The following is a 16,171-nucleotide window of genomic DNA, read 5'->3' as shown; positions in this document are numbered from 1 at the left end:
GTTTGTTGCAGTGGAATCAGGGCTTAAAGCTTAATGTTGGATCCAGAACCTATTTCATTGGATCTGGCACCTCTATGAAGAAATGGCCCAAATGAGAAAAAAAAAAAAAAGAAAAAAAAAGAAAAAGTTTGTTGTTATCTGTTGTGTTAATCTTTATTCCCTATCGAAGTTACACAAAAATCTCATGTTCAAATGTATTTTAAGGTAAATTTTAAAGGGGTCATATTTTGCTAAACCCACTTTTATTAGTCTTTGGTTCATTTATTTGTGTATTTGGACCCTAATAGTTCAAAAAGTTTGAATTTGAACCCTCCAGGTGCTGCAAAGCTATCTTTATATTCATTCCGGCAAAAATCGAGTGGATTTCTACAACCTGTTTTAATTCTTTCTTAATTTGTTACATCTATAACTAGTTATGTCACAACTTTTGCACATATAAGGTCAAGACTTATGATGAATGTTTCTCTGAGTACAACATAATTGTTTATCAGCAGCATAGGCTGTGGTAAAAAATGGGAAAATATGTCCAAACTTCGAGGCGATTACCTAAAATGTTCAGTTGTTGGTTGTAGTAACGAACACAAGTTGTCGAATGCAACAAAGCAGCGCAGTCAGCAACCTGGAGGGGGTGGGGTCATGTGCATTTAAAGGGCCAGCGCTCAAAACAACCTTTCTGGTGTCATTACTCAGAAATAGGGTACAAGATGGACCTGTGGAGTTGAATTAATGAAGAATTCAGACCCAAGCATAGCATTTACAGTTTATGTAGACCACAGGGAAATGTTTTAAGATGCATAATTCCATTTAAAAAAGCAAAATATCACTCCTTTAAGGGAAACACGGACGTAATGGGGACAGCTTAATGTAAAAAACCTTAATGTCTAAAAACAAACAGTTATCACCAAATTCCGTGTGGACATGCTCACTTTCACCTCTCCTAAAATAAAAAAAAAAAACACTTATGGATGCTATATGCATTAAATGTTTTTCTCTCCATAGGTGTACATTATATTTAAAAAAAAGTTTAACGTAGCTTAATGTCCAAAAACAGTGATCAGTCATCGCCAAATTATGCATGGACATCTCTAACCATGTCCATTTTCACCTCTGCAAAAATAAAAACAAAAACCCCCATATTGTGGATGCTATCTGTGTTAAGCCTTATTTTTGTGTTAATAAAACACTTTCCCTTCAACACTGCACGTTTGAGTCCAGTCATTCACTCCACCTTGACAATTTGTATACGAGAGAGACAGACAATTTATTAAATCGATTTGGTGATGATTGATCGCAGTTTTCGGACATTAAGCTACATTAAGCTTTTTTTCATTAAGCGATTTACCTCCACCCCTGTTTTGAGTCACCAGATCCACCCCCTCTCTGTGTTCTGGCACCTCCCACTTTTACTAATTAAGAACTGAGTTGAATAGACAGAAACATTTTCCATTGATTGTATTCTCAAATTCTTTCAAATGGAGAAAACAATGTACTTTTGCTATTTAGACTTCAAATCAGTATAAAATATAGGTTCATATTTACTATTCAGAACATCATGCAGATAAGTCAACATGAAGAAGTGCATTAGAAAATGCAACCTCTCTTAATGTTGCTTTTACATAAATACTTCATGTAGTTTAATTATCAAGGTCTTAGGCAAAGGTGAGTCACAGAAAAGACCTTCATGTATATTGTCTAAACAGATGTTTTCCACATACACAACTGCAGTATTAAATCCCCAATGTGCTGTGTGGGTCTCACAGGCACTTTGAGGGAAAATGTCCTTCGGCAGCTCTTACAAGCTCACAGGAAAAAAAAAAAAAAAAAAAAAAAAAATTAGGTATAATCTCTAATAAAGCTGACAACAATGCAAACAATGAGAATTAAGGTTATGGTTGTTCCTAAAATGTGACTTACACATGCGTGCACTATATGTAAAGCTGTCAAGGTTATACACAGCTGCACAGATTACATGTACACAACTTACACATGTGTATAGGAAATGGTTGGAGTCGCTACTGTAAGGATTTTTCGTGCTCGTTGATTGGAAGGTCGTTGCTTATTGGGTTTTGAACAGCTGCTTTAAAATCATGCGATCACGTTTTCAATCAACCAGTCAAAGTTTATTTCTATAGCACTTCACAACAACACGAAGAAGACCAAAGTGCTTTACATCTAAAAACATGATTAAATTATAATAGTATATCTATTATAATTATTATTATATTGTCTTCTATAATAGGCCATTCAGTGTTGCCGATGGACTTCATTCATTCCATGAAGTGAACACTGTTAGCATTATTAGCATAGTGCAATTTCTCCTTACTTTTTGTCTGTGACATCTTTCTTCTTCCACAAGACGAAGCCCGAGAGCTGACAATGCCAGTATCTTCTTATTACTAGCCATCCATTAAACGAATACAACAACAACCCTTCTTGACTACTCAACACTCTCTGCTGACAACAATGACTGACAGCGAGCTTTGTGTTTTGGTCTAGAGAGATGTTCCGTCATTTTCCAGTTTTACATCTTGTGCAAGCGCAGAACATATGCTCAAGTCGGTAGTCCATTTGGTGTGTTCTTCACACTTTTTGACCGTGTTGGGGAGATGGGAGCTGACTGATCAACTGGTCTACGTTTTCTGGCGACGATCGGCCGTCAGGTTGGTGTGCCTTCACCTTAAGAGTGTCTCGGTGCTGAGGGTTAAAAGCCAGTCTGATCAGGTGTGTCTTTAACCTGGACTTAAACAAGGACAGGTCAGGAGGCATTGAGTTCCACAGTTCTGGAGCAGCAACAGCAAAGGAACGATCACCCCGCTGTTTATATCAGGACCTGGGGATGTGTTGGCCTGTTGATAAATCCTAGCTTACCAGCCGCTGTAAAACTATAAACTTCATCAAACATTTGCATAAAATCATTTGACAGTTTAGTTAGTGTAGCCTATTAGCCACAAGTACCTTTGAGATTTCTATCAAGAAAAATAGATTTTACTCACTAAAGTCTGACACAGCAGGTAAATGAGCTGTTGTACACACCTCATTAGAGCCCTCTATTGGCCCTAAACTCTTATGAACACAGTAATAATTTAGAAAAAGAACCACCAGTACACCTACCAGAGGGTCCAAATTTAACAAGATCAGAATAACTGTAAAACAAAAGGTTTCTGCAAAGACGTTCATTGGCTGTATATGAGAAATAGGTGTTATTGGAACCATACTATTCACAGTGTTAGATACTTTCACATTGACTTCACTTTTGAGCCCTGGGAATACTCAGTCAGCATCTTAAGCAGATACCACTGATTACATTAATGATTCCACCTCCACCTTATACCCACAAAATTTTAATTACATACAATATTTTTGCACACTTATGTATATTTCTTTAATTACCATACTGATATTTTGTCAAGTACATATTGTACAAATAACTAGGGATGCACCGATACCACATTTTTCCAGACCGAGTATGAGTACTTACATTTGAGTACTTGCCGATACCAAGTACCGATACGAGTACTTAATAATCCCATTCCAGTTCTTGGTTCCTTTTGTAAATGTGCTTTATTGTCGTTGTCATTAGTCTGACTGGAACAAAGTGCTGCTACTGACATTTAATGTGTTGGAATGACCATTTCTCAATTAATCCACCAGGGGGCGCCACTCTGAATTAACCATACTGGACAAATACCACAAAAAAAGAGTAAAGTTTTTTTGAGAATAAGAACAAGAAAGTCAGTAATAACAAACATGGAGACGACAGAGGCAACACTAATGTGATACTAATATTGCAGCGTTTTCGTTCGTAAGGTTTAAAAGCAAAGCTTCAGCAGGTAGAGAAAAGAGAAATGACTGATAAGTTTCGTTTTCACTTCCGCTGGCGGCGGTCCGCACCGCTCCGTACTCCCAGTAGTATTCTCCGTCTGGGTACGCATCCACCAGCACTTGGAAAACGGATGCAATGTACGCAGAGGACGGACAGAACGCGCTGTCCATATCTGTCTGTGTCTTCAACATTACTTGCAGTCAGCGTTACTTTTATCACCGTCATTTATTTGGTTAAATCTCCACACTCTTCACACTCCCCAGACATTATTCCACCACCACGTACCTGCTGCACTGAACTGTGAATGTCACACGACCGTAAGTAGTATCGGTGCATTTGTTTTGGATTACTTTTACGAGTACAAATACGAGTACACACACTGAGTATCGGAGCAGATGCCTAATACTCGTATCGGAATCGGTGCATCCCTACAAATAACTGTTCTAATGTGTCCTCAGAGTGTTTATTGGTATAAGCTATTCAGAGTTCTATATATGTTAGTATATTTAGAGCTTTATATATGTATATATTTATTTTTCCTGTTGTATTGATGTTTTATTTCTTGTTACTTTTTATTATATATGAATGGAGCGACTAACACCCAGTAATTTCCCCCTGGGATTAATAAAGTATTCTGATTCTATTCGTGTCATCATTTATTATTATGTTATTTCTTTATACGCAAGTAAATAGTTTAAGTTTAAGCAAATAGTGAAACTACTGGAAAACATGAGCATATCCCGCAGACACAGAGCAATATAAACATCTCTCCACATTTAGTCTCTGATTAAGCTTTAACTCCAGAAGGAAAAACTGTAGCTTGTAGATGTTCACTATTCTCACCAGAAAGTCTCTTGCTCTGTGTCCCTGCCTTCTGCTGGTTGGTAATTTACAGTGGGCTTTTCGGAGCTTTTCACTGAGAACAGCTGCTTGCTGCTGTTGGACAATTCATTAACTGCACACAGTGTGAAGCAGTGGTTTACTAGCCTGTCACCAAAAAGGATGCCGGCAGTGCATTTCCTTTAAAAACAAAGACAATATTATTTAAAGCTGCAGGAGCTGAAGTAAGGTGAGAAAAAAAAAAAAACAAAAAAACAAAACCCTGGGATTAAATATTAAATATAAACACAGATGACTGACATTGATTCATACCACTATAGTGAAGTCCACTGACAGATTCTGAGGAGTGTATATAATTACTTGCAGTTGTCAATCATGTACTTAACTTACCTACCTGTCTGGAAACATCTGAGGGGACACTATTTCCTGCCATGGGGTGGATATTCTACAGCCTAACAACAGAACCCAGAGGAAATGTACATCATGTCTCCTGTTTGATAGTATACAATGGAATAATAGTTTTTATTAGTTTATAATCACCTGAAAATAAGAGCTGTTGTGTTGGTATAGAAAAATCTCTTCCCATCTAAAGAGGGCACTGCAAAAATCTAAATCTTACCAAGTGTATGTTTCTCATTTCTAGTCAAAATATCTCATCCCACTTAAAATAAGACAATCACCTTAAGAGTAACATTTCAGTGAGATATAAGAATTTATTTTTTAGACAAACAGATCTTGAAAATCTTATTTCGAGAAATTTTAACAAGATAATTTTCATTTGTTCCATTGGCAGATTGTTTTGCTTGAATAAAGCAAAAGAAAAAATCTTGAAAGAAGCAAAAAAAAAAAAAATAAATCTACTAAAGTGTGATGACATATTTTGACTAGAAATGAGAAAAATACACTTGGTAAGATTTAGATTTTTGAAGTGCATGTATTTGAGAGACCTGTCATTTTTATTTCCCCCCTCTATCAGGAAAGCTATGACAGGTGAAAATCTTCCAACACGAGCCCGTATACATGACTATACAAATCCGATAACTGGGATTCATCAGATATTTGTAATAATTAGATCTGATGCGTTCACATGCACTTCAGAAATGCGATAACTGAAAAACCCTGGTTTAGACGTTTCAGTCAGTTATTTGGTTTCTTTCGGAGTTCGTAACCCTAGTGATGGTAGACTCAAACTTCCTATTACTCTAAGTAAAAATCATCATGATAAGATTTCTTGAAATAATAGTTTCAAGATCTGTTGTCTAAAAATAAGTTCTTATAACTCACTGAAAAGTTACTCTTTAGGTGATTATATCTTATTTTAAGTGTGATGAGATATTTTGACTAGAAATGAGAAAAATAAACTTGGTAAGATTTAGATTTTTGCAGTGGGAACATATTGTTCATGGAGTCCACCCTGTTTCTGAACTGGCTCAGAATGACCCTATTCTTCTCCTCTTTTCCCATTTCGTACCGGATGACAACCAGTGCTAAGATTCATTACCAGTGTGGACCAGAGCCATTACTGCCCTTAATAAAAAAAGCTCCAAACAAACAAAACAAATACTGGGTTTAATGAGGGCCATCGTGGTTTTCGTGGCCGCTTGAAGAGAGCTGTAATCTACAACTTTAAACTGGGCAATGAAGCAGAAAAAAGCAGACAGTGTAAATCTCACACACACCAATACCTACTGCCAAACTTTAATATTCTTCTGTGCAACTTTAATTACATGAGGAATATAATACCAACTCATATTTAACATAGCTGAATTTCCAGCACTGAAAAACTGCCAACCTGGGTTTGAGTCAATTTGCTTAGAGCGATATGCATTGATTTGACTGGCAGATGAGAGGCAGAGCACATTCAGGAGAACCGATCAAAAACAAACACTCCAAATGTGAGGACAAACTGCCAAATGCACAGAGCCGGTCTATATGTAGAAACAGCTCCATGTAAGGTCTGCTCTCATTCTACACTTGCACTCAATTTGTTCCAACAGCTTTAATATCCCACATTGTCCTAAAAATCTGCCAAAAGAAGGTATCCCAGCATGGAGATGGAGAATGAACCTCATACTTTATAGATCACTTTATGGATTCATTTTAATTATTGAATTGAACTCTTTGGTTTGAAAATGAATGGCGTAATTCAGTGGTTCCCAACCTTTTTTTGGCTCGTGACCCCATTTTCACATCACAAATTTCTGGTGACCCCAGACATTCAAAACAGACTTTTTTTCTTTTTGCTAAAACTAATTTGTTTTTGATCATGTAATAGTTTGCTCTACTATGTTGTAAATAAACATTAATTTCATATGATATTTAGTCTGTGTAATGTATATTATTATGGACGGAGGCAAAAAAAAAGCCAGGTTGAGATTACAGCACAAAGTGAGAATTTTATTTTCCTTGATCAGGATATGTGCAGTCAGTCCAGCTTGTATTTACAAGGCTGAAAATTAATACTGAACAAACAAGAACTCAAACTATAAATTATGAAAGAGCTGCAGCATCTGAAACCGACCACAATGAACATTTGACAGATAAACAGTACCACAATGCTTCAGTTTCAGCTTCAGTTTGTCATGTCTTTTATGGGTTATGAATGTCTCTCTCAACTCACAATATATTTTTCTTAGATTATTTTTTTATTTTTATCAATTACAAATTTCAGGTGACCCCATTTGAGTTTCAGGTGACCTCACATGGGGTCCCAACCCCAAGGTTGAAAAACACTAGTGTAGTGGTTAGAACTTCCACCTCACAGCATAAAGAGTTAAGTTCACCAGTTTCCTCAAGGTCTTCCAGTTTCACCCACCATTAAATCCTTTCAGTGCTCTTTACCACGATCAGTGTTGTGTAATCCATTACAGATTACTTGTTACTAATATTTAGAAATAATTCTTTACAATATTACTGCCTCAGAATTGTAATGTGTCACATGGCTCCTGTTTATACTGTCATCATAAATGGCGCTTGCGCAGTACAACCACCCCCTACACACACACACACACACACCCATACAAGATATAGGAGAGCCTGGGATGTTTTTATGCTCCACACATCTGGGACAAACTACCAGAAAACTGCAGGTCTGCTGAAACTCTCTGTTCTTTTAAATCAAGGTTAAAGACTCATTTTACAGCTGCCTCTGATTACAGTAGTTTTTTCAGCTCTAATGCCTGCACTGACACTCACAATTTTAACTGATTGATTTGACATTCAATTTTTAATTTTAGTTGAGACTGTTTTGAGCTGTTTTAACTGTCTCTTATTCCTGTTTTAATTACCTTCTTTATTTTTTTTTATCTTTTCTGCACTCTCCTCTTGTGTAATGTTTTATTCTCCATGATTTTAATGTAATTTTATGCCTTTGTGAAGCACTTTGAATTGCCTTGTGTACGATTGGTCCTTTATAAATACCTTTGCCTTGCATAACTTTGCACCTTGAAGTACATGTGGACTGATAGCTCAGTGAGTAACACTACGATGTACGATGTTCGAATCCCAGCAGGAACACTTGCATTTTTTTTCAACATTTTACATGTTCAAACAGGGGGGCGCTGGTAGATAAATCCACAATCGATAAAGAACTGTAACTAGTCATAGAAACGTTAGCTTACCTTGTCATTGCTGATCACAGGGATCATGCTAACTAGCTTCTATAAAGTAGAGTTAGGGTTAGTAATGAGCATACGTCCATGTGGACAATGAACTCTACTGCCGTCTTCACCCATTGGCTGAACACCAACAGGAAATAGAACTTTCCAGATGCATTTTGATTCCTTAAGGTCTCATGTTTTTGCGGTTTTTGGGTTTTTTTTTGTGTTTTTTTTTTTAAATTAAATTCTGGGTGGAAAACGTGTTGTATGCAAGTGCTATTAATGAGTAAAATATTACTGAAAATTGATTAGTTGCCTAATGTGTTAAAGTAAAAAGTAATCTGTTACTGTAATGCATTACTTTTGTAACACGTTACTCCCAACACTAAGCACAATACTGATTAGGATCTAGAGTTGGTCCTTGAGTGCCTTCAGTAGCAGCTCACTGCTAATGCTAGGTGTAGAGACCAAATTTCGCTACAGGGACAATAAAGCGAGTTAACCTTTAGCTGCTTTTATTTTGGTATTTTTTTAAATGTTACTCCCCAATACCAGTCACAGAGATTTTTTTAAAGTAACTAGTTCAATTATTTTGATTGGGATAGATTTAGGCAAATCTAGAAGTGGTTATGTTTAGGGATCTCGAGGTCCTTTTGCACATTTCCAAAGCAGAGCTGGTTTTACTTTCTAACCACATGCTTTGTGTCATACTGTAAAAGTACCTGCATAACCCATTTCATCTCGTAGTTACCTGGGCTTTCATTGGCCATCACTCTTGTTGTGGGGCTAAATCTGTGGGCTTCACACCCTAAAGAACTTGTTCAGTACCCAGCACATGTGTGGTCATAAATATGAAATATGTTTGAAAGTATCTGAACACCTCCAAGGTGTGAGTCAATCAGTCTGGGGGGTGGCTGAATTTATAATCCCCTCACGTTCAGCTGTTGCAGGAGCTTTTCCAGTTACAGTATAATCTATCCGGAGGTTGAACTCGGTCATTTAACATATAGCTCTGGTTCTGCCAAAAAATGAAGACAAAGAGGAAAATGCAAATGACAACGCACAACAGGATGTTATTTTGTTGAGACGACAAAAAAGCTGTTTTCTATCATCATTAGGTGATAAAATTTCAGATAGGCTGCAGCTGAATTGATGATGAATACCACTCCAATCTCGTATCTGACAGGTTTTTGTTATGAACATCATACTCTCGGCATCTCCAGTGGGGTCATTACAGATGCAAATCCCAGTCGCAGCAGTGTTTTATGACACCTGTTCTTGTTTTCCAGGACAGCTCCGGAAAGTGTCCCGTCGAGGACTTGCAAATCAAGACGGAAAACGAGAGATGGGCGGACAGGTAGGCATGCATAGCTGTCAGCGTTGTCCCTTGTCTCCCTTCACTCCTGCTCCTCTTTCCTCCCAATCACAGCTCTGCCATTTGTGCTCCCATCATTCATTTTCATAGCTCCATCCCTCTCCCATTCTCTCTCTCTACGTCAGACGAGGACATTGCACCCTATCTTTGCCTGTTACTTCTGCATCTGCTCCTTTTTGCCACTAGTTGTCCCTGAGGAATTTAGAGCTTGGGGGATTTCTATGTGAACTGGGTCAAAGAGCACCTTCATTTCTTTCCACGGTCCCATTCATAAGAAAGAAATAGGTTCCTATAACTTGTTTTTTTTTTTTTTATAATGCTTCTGCTTTAACTATGTGGTTGAAACCACAGAAAGCTGAAAAATTCTACGGCGTCTGCCAAGCAGTGTATAAGTGATAAATTCAGTGGCCTATAAAGCAGGAAATGTAAGTAACAAAGGGTGCTGTGCTATTGTTATCAGATTGAATCGTAATACTTTCTGCTGCAGAAAAGAAGACCCAATCTTCACAGACATCAAGGTGTAAGAAATTTCTTATCCTAAATTTAAGAGTCATCTTCCCACCCTCTTTTCAAATGCACGCATTTTTCTGAAAACTGCATGACAAAAACTGTGCATAATTTAGCTTGAACTTTAACAGCCACTATTTCCATTTAAATGTGGTTGGGTGTCAGAGCAGGGATATTCATAGTCATTCATTCCTGCATGAATTTTACATTTTGCAAACTAATGATTTACTTGAAGCTTGTTCTTTCTGGAAAAGTTTGTGTTGTCGCCGGCCTCACAAATCACAAACTTTTATCTAGTAGAATATGGATACTTATGTTTCAGAACATCAAATAAGACATTTCTTCATGTGTGTTTATTAGCGTCAGGGGTGCCGATGGGGGGGGGGGGGGGGGGGTAAACATGACAAATTTATGGGGCCCAGTATTTGTGGGGGGCTCATAGAGCAGTGGATATAGAAGTTGTGAATATTTCGTGTAAGACCCGCTGTGTAAGAGAGGTGTAGAAGTTGAAAGACAAACATTGAAAGCATGTTAATTTTTTTTTTTTTTTTTCGTTTTCATGGTAACGTAAGTTACGTTTATGGACCACACCCCCACATACATACCCACCCCACCCCCCTAGGTCCGACAGATTGAGAAGACAGTCAGTTTCTGTAGGGTCCACAACAATTCTGCTTTCATGGGGCCCATAATTGGTAGCGGCGCCCCTGATCTGCGTTATAGTATTTTAACCCTCAAAGACTTAAACAGGCTCCAGCGACCAAAAGCATTTACTGATTTAAAATAATTAGGGCTGGGCAAGTTAACGTGTTATTACTGCGTTAACGCATTCATTAAATAATGCAGACAATTTTTTTTTTATCTCACGTTAATGCCGTTCTATTATTGTGCTGCCTTTCAAGCAAGTCTAAGTTCATTTATAAATACGGACTCTTATTTTGAAACTCATGCTTTTATTTTGGCGCTCCACAGGCACCAAGCGCCGGTGGTCTGTGTGCTGAGAGAAGAAAAGTGAGCGAACTTTCCTAGTAATGTTGAATCAAACTTTGTGTAACTCCTGCAGAAGCAACGCCTGCATCTATCAATCATTCTGTTGTTTACTAAATAATTTCACATGCAAACATGCCGTTAGAAACATGTTTATGACGTTATTTTGGATGTGGTTATTACAATGTGTTAGTAACATGTTTAAGCTAATTCGTTTATGCTAGCAGTCGGAGATGGGTTGCTAATTCTTTATGCAGGCACATGTTAAGTTTATGTAAATTCATTGGTTGTGTTTAGGTATAATATGCCAGCCTTTGAACTAACATTTACTTATTTACCATGTGATTGTTGTATTAGTCAATTTAAGTTTATAATAATTACATCTGTGCATTCTCCGTGAATATGCATGTCATTAATAGACATAACTAATTGAATTATTTTGTCTTTATTTTATCAGTTAGTTCCTTCTTATGTCCGAACTGACTACAGTAACACCAAAAGGACAAAACATACAGGGGTTGGACAAAATAATGGAAACACCTTAAAAAAAAAAAATCAACAAAATATAATTTAATATGGTGTAGGTCCGCCTTTTGCGGCAATTACAGCCTCAATTCTCCAAGGTATTGATTCATACAACTTGTGAATTGTTTCCAAAGGAATTTTAAGCCATTCTTCAGTTAGAATACCCTCCAATTCTTTTAGAGACGATGGCGGTGGAAATCGACGTCTTACTTGAATCTCTAAAACTGACCATAAATGCTCAATTATGTTGAGGTCTGGGGACTGTGCCGGCCATACGAGATGCTCAACTTCATTAGAATGTTCCTCATGCCATTCTTTAACAATTCTAGCTGTATGGATTGGGGCATTATCATCTTGAGGTGAAGGTGTTTCCATTATTTTGTCCAACCCCTGTACGTTAGTGCAACTTATTCCGACCACTAGAGGGCCCCCTTTACTTGCTTTTAACAACTGAACATCACATATTATTGGACTTATTAGTGTTAGTACTCATTAGTGGGCTTAAGACTCCTGTCAATCACTCGCAAGCGGAAATAAACTGGTGGGGACGTAAACATGGAGAAAAGTACCGGTCTGTTCCATGAACATTTTCATTTTAAATGTCTTCAGATGGTGGGTGGGGTTGAGAAGGTCAAAGTTGTTTATAAGCACTGCAATGTGGAATAATTTTTTTATCACCTGAGTACTTCAAGTCTGAAATATCACTTAAAGGCAATACATGCTGTTGATGCTGGCAAACCCCCCCCCCCCCAAAAAAAATATAACTATGCAATTAATCGCAGAAATCCACACGATTAATTGTGATTAAAAATTTTAATCGCTGCCCAGCACTAAAAATAATTAATAAATCTTAAACCATTAATCTTACAAAAACAGATGCATACAGTTTTTAGTTAATGCCTGGTACAACTAAAGGTACATTTGTTTGGACAAATATAATGATAACAAAAATAGTTTATAAGAGTTTAATTTCAGAGCTGATATCTATCCATTTTCCATGGTTTTCTTGATAATAACCAAAAACACTTCAGTTCTTACAACAATATCTATGGCATTGTACTGACAAAAACAGTGCTTTTAGGCATTCCATGTTTTGTTTTCTGTCTGTTTTAGTCACATGATACACACAGGAGTGAGTACATGATTGCATAACCATTGTTTTTGATGACTTTTGATGGTCTAATAATTTTTTATGCGACTGTAATTCAGGAAAAATGCAGTTTCTCAGCTTTTCATTCTCATCAGATATGACCCATTTAGATGTTCAGTGGGTTCAAGGTGAACATGGAAACACTGTCATCTGCAACACTGATTCACCAGTAAAATCATGTAATTTCATAAATGGCAGTGTTTGTAGACACTTGTTTTAATGTTCAGTTAATGATGTATTTTGCAAAAAAAAAAAAAAACAACTCACTTTTTCTATAGTTTTCTGTCTTGATATAATAACCTTTGTATTAACTGAGTTTTTATGACCATCTACATGATCAGTGAATTAAATATGGGAAAATATTTGTTTTTTGCTGAAAAAATGTAAACTACAGAGGACAATATTATAGTAAATGGGGTTGAATCATTAAGGAAAGGTAGAGAAAGAAGAGAAAAAATTAAGTTGCAATTCACCACAATGAGTTTTAGGTCTTTAAGGGTTAATTGCTTATTGCATGTTTTTCGTTTGGGTATATGAGCTAAAATCACGTAGGTTAGGGTTAATGAAGGATATCATTACTCGGTTGAACTCAGATAAAAAAAAAATCAGCAAAGATGCGACAAAAGAATAATTCATACTGCATTTAGTAATCAGCTTTTTTCTGTTATGTAAAAACCTAAAAAGTAACAGGGTTTGAAATATATTATTATACTATAGATATTTTAATCTCTGATGGCAAAGTCCTGGATTTTGTAAATTTGCGCTCCACCCAAACCACATCCCGTCTGTTGAGGAAAGATACAAAAACTTCTGCAACTTCTGAGTTCATTAAAACTCTGAAATATAACAAATGTTGATGCGACAGATACTTTTGGCTCAGAAACAGAGATTATTTGTCTCCATGCGTTACAGAAACTGACAATGACAATATTTTTTTCTAAGCCGTTAAGAGTCATCAGATGAGAGTTTTTGAGCATACGTCCTCAGGCAGAACTTGTTTTCTAGTACTGCTGACAAGTGTGTTATCTCAAATCCTGCCTGTATTACTGCTCTACATGCACAGACTTGTACTGGTAGGTAATGTCAGGTAGTGAACAGGAAGGATTGGCTAAGGAGCAAGAGTGTGTTTTGGAGCACATATTCCCACAGCAGCGTTCTTTTTTTGGCAACAGAAAGCCCATGTAAGTATAAGCTCCAGATTATTTTATATTTCAAGATTTTGGACATACTACTCGTCTAGCGCTGATGCTTTTGAAACAGTTGAACATTTCGATGTTTTACTTCCCCCTAGTCTGCTTTTGTTCTTCAGTAATGACTGACTTTCTCTGATTTTTGCTTTGCCAGAAAGCCTGATGCTAAAATAAAACTGGGATGCGTTTTTTTTTTTTTTTCTTCTTCTCCTCGATGGTTCTCTCTTGTCTACAAGTTTGCGAGCAAGTGTTTCTGATGGGGCTTCTGTGATGTGTGTGTGCAGTTTTTATTGGAAGTTTCTCCCTCTGTGTTTCTGAGTTTCTCTATGCTTCTCAGCATGCCTCCAGCTCTCTTCCCTTCCTCCTTCTCTAAGAAAACATGAAAAAGGTCCAGAGACTTGTGAGAATTCTTTGAGCTGAATGTGCTATGTGCTATATATGATGCAATCCAAAAAATGAGTGGCTGTGGAAGGATATGTTTTTTTTTTTTTTTATTGTCGTTGCCTTGTCCCTGAAGTCTTAGGTTTATACAATATATATATATATATATATATATATATATATATATATATATATATATATATATATATATATATACACACACACACACACACACACACACATCACATCACATCACTTATAAGTATAACCTCCATTTCAACAAAAGTTGGGACATTGTTTCTAAAATACAAAACAAAGCTAACTCTGCCAATTGCTAATTTGCTTGAACCTTATTTAACTAGCAAACATGCAAATGAATGATTAAATTATTTCACTAGCTGCTTTTCCATTGGACATCTGTGTGAAACTTTACCGATATTTACAAAAAACGTAGTAAAAACAGAGGTGCATAATATTGGTTTTTCCATTAAATCACAAATGCGATGATTTGTTTATTTATTATTGTGAGCTGTCATCAGGAGTCATTCCATAAACATGGGGATGAACATAAATATCTGTTGTTTTGAATCTAGAACGCTTGTTACCCCTCTATTCTGTACTAAATTAAAAAATGATTTGGTTTCCTCCTTTGTCCACACATACCGTGACATGTTTGTTTTAAAACTCTTCTTCTTTGCTTGTAATATCCGTCAACATCTGTTTTTTTTTGTTCATGTGACTCTAGTTGCGCAAAAAGGGCTTTCCATTGCAGCTTTGAGTTGAATTTGTTGTTTTTCCCATTTGACAAATTTTTATACACAAGTTATATTCACGCAATTTAAGGGTCAATGGAAAAGTGACTACTGACCATTCATAGTACATTGTAAGTATGGATAAATTTAAATGTTGATCTCTGAAACACACACAATAATTTGGACTTAGACAAAGACTGAAGAGTGTATAGAATACATGAGTTACACTTTTAGATTTGACAGTTATCACGTTAGTAACAGGATAGATTATTACGACTAGACATAAAAGGTGCACCAACCAAAGGCTGATGAACTGTCAATATTAGTAGAGATATTTTTTGTAAACATTTTTAAGAGCAATCCAAATGAACTTTTTTCACAATATCTCTTTACACACTTACACAAATGTGACTTAAAACTGGCACAAATGCTCTGAAACTCTTTCACGTCTGACCTCTAAGCAGGTGGCGATGCAACACAAAACATGTTTCTGTCATGATTATAGTCACATGGCCTGACAAAAACTCTGGAAAACTGTTGTCATTTAACCCTGTAAAGCCTGAACCATTAAATCATTGACAGAAAATTCCACTTCTTTGAAACTTGAGTCTTTATTGAACCAAACATTTTTTTTTTTTTTTTTCCAAATATCACTTTCTCTGTATGAATTTCAATTTTGTATCATTTGATACATCGGGTCTCAATGCTCAAATATTATTATTTTTGAAAAAACATAATATTACACAAACATGTCTAACAAATTAGTAATTCCTTTTCAACATTGCCAAAGTTCTGCCTCTTTCCTCATTAATGACAGTCTTGTAGTGCCACTGGAAAGGCCTCTGGTGAATGAATTCCTCCCCCCTGGTGGATTATATGTGTATTGCATGTATCTAATTGTATACATCAGGTTTTTCAAGAAAAAAAAAAGTCACACTGATCATGTAGAGGGCTCCAAAACCTCATGTATCAAATATGATACGTATGGCGTTCTAGGGTTGATACAGTTTGCTACTTCATCCAAAAATACACCCTCAGTCTG

This window comes from Sphaeramia orbicularis, chromosome 4 (genome assembly GCF_902148855.1).
Source record: "Sphaeramia orbicularis chromosome 4, fSphaOr1.1, whole genome shotgun sequence".
Lineage (NCBI taxonomy): Eukaryota > Metazoa > Chordata > Actinopteri > Kurtiformes > Apogonidae > Sphaeramia > Sphaeramia orbicularis.
The sequence above is the reverse complement of the archived record's forward strand: the minus strand, read 5'-3'. Positions refer to the sequence as shown.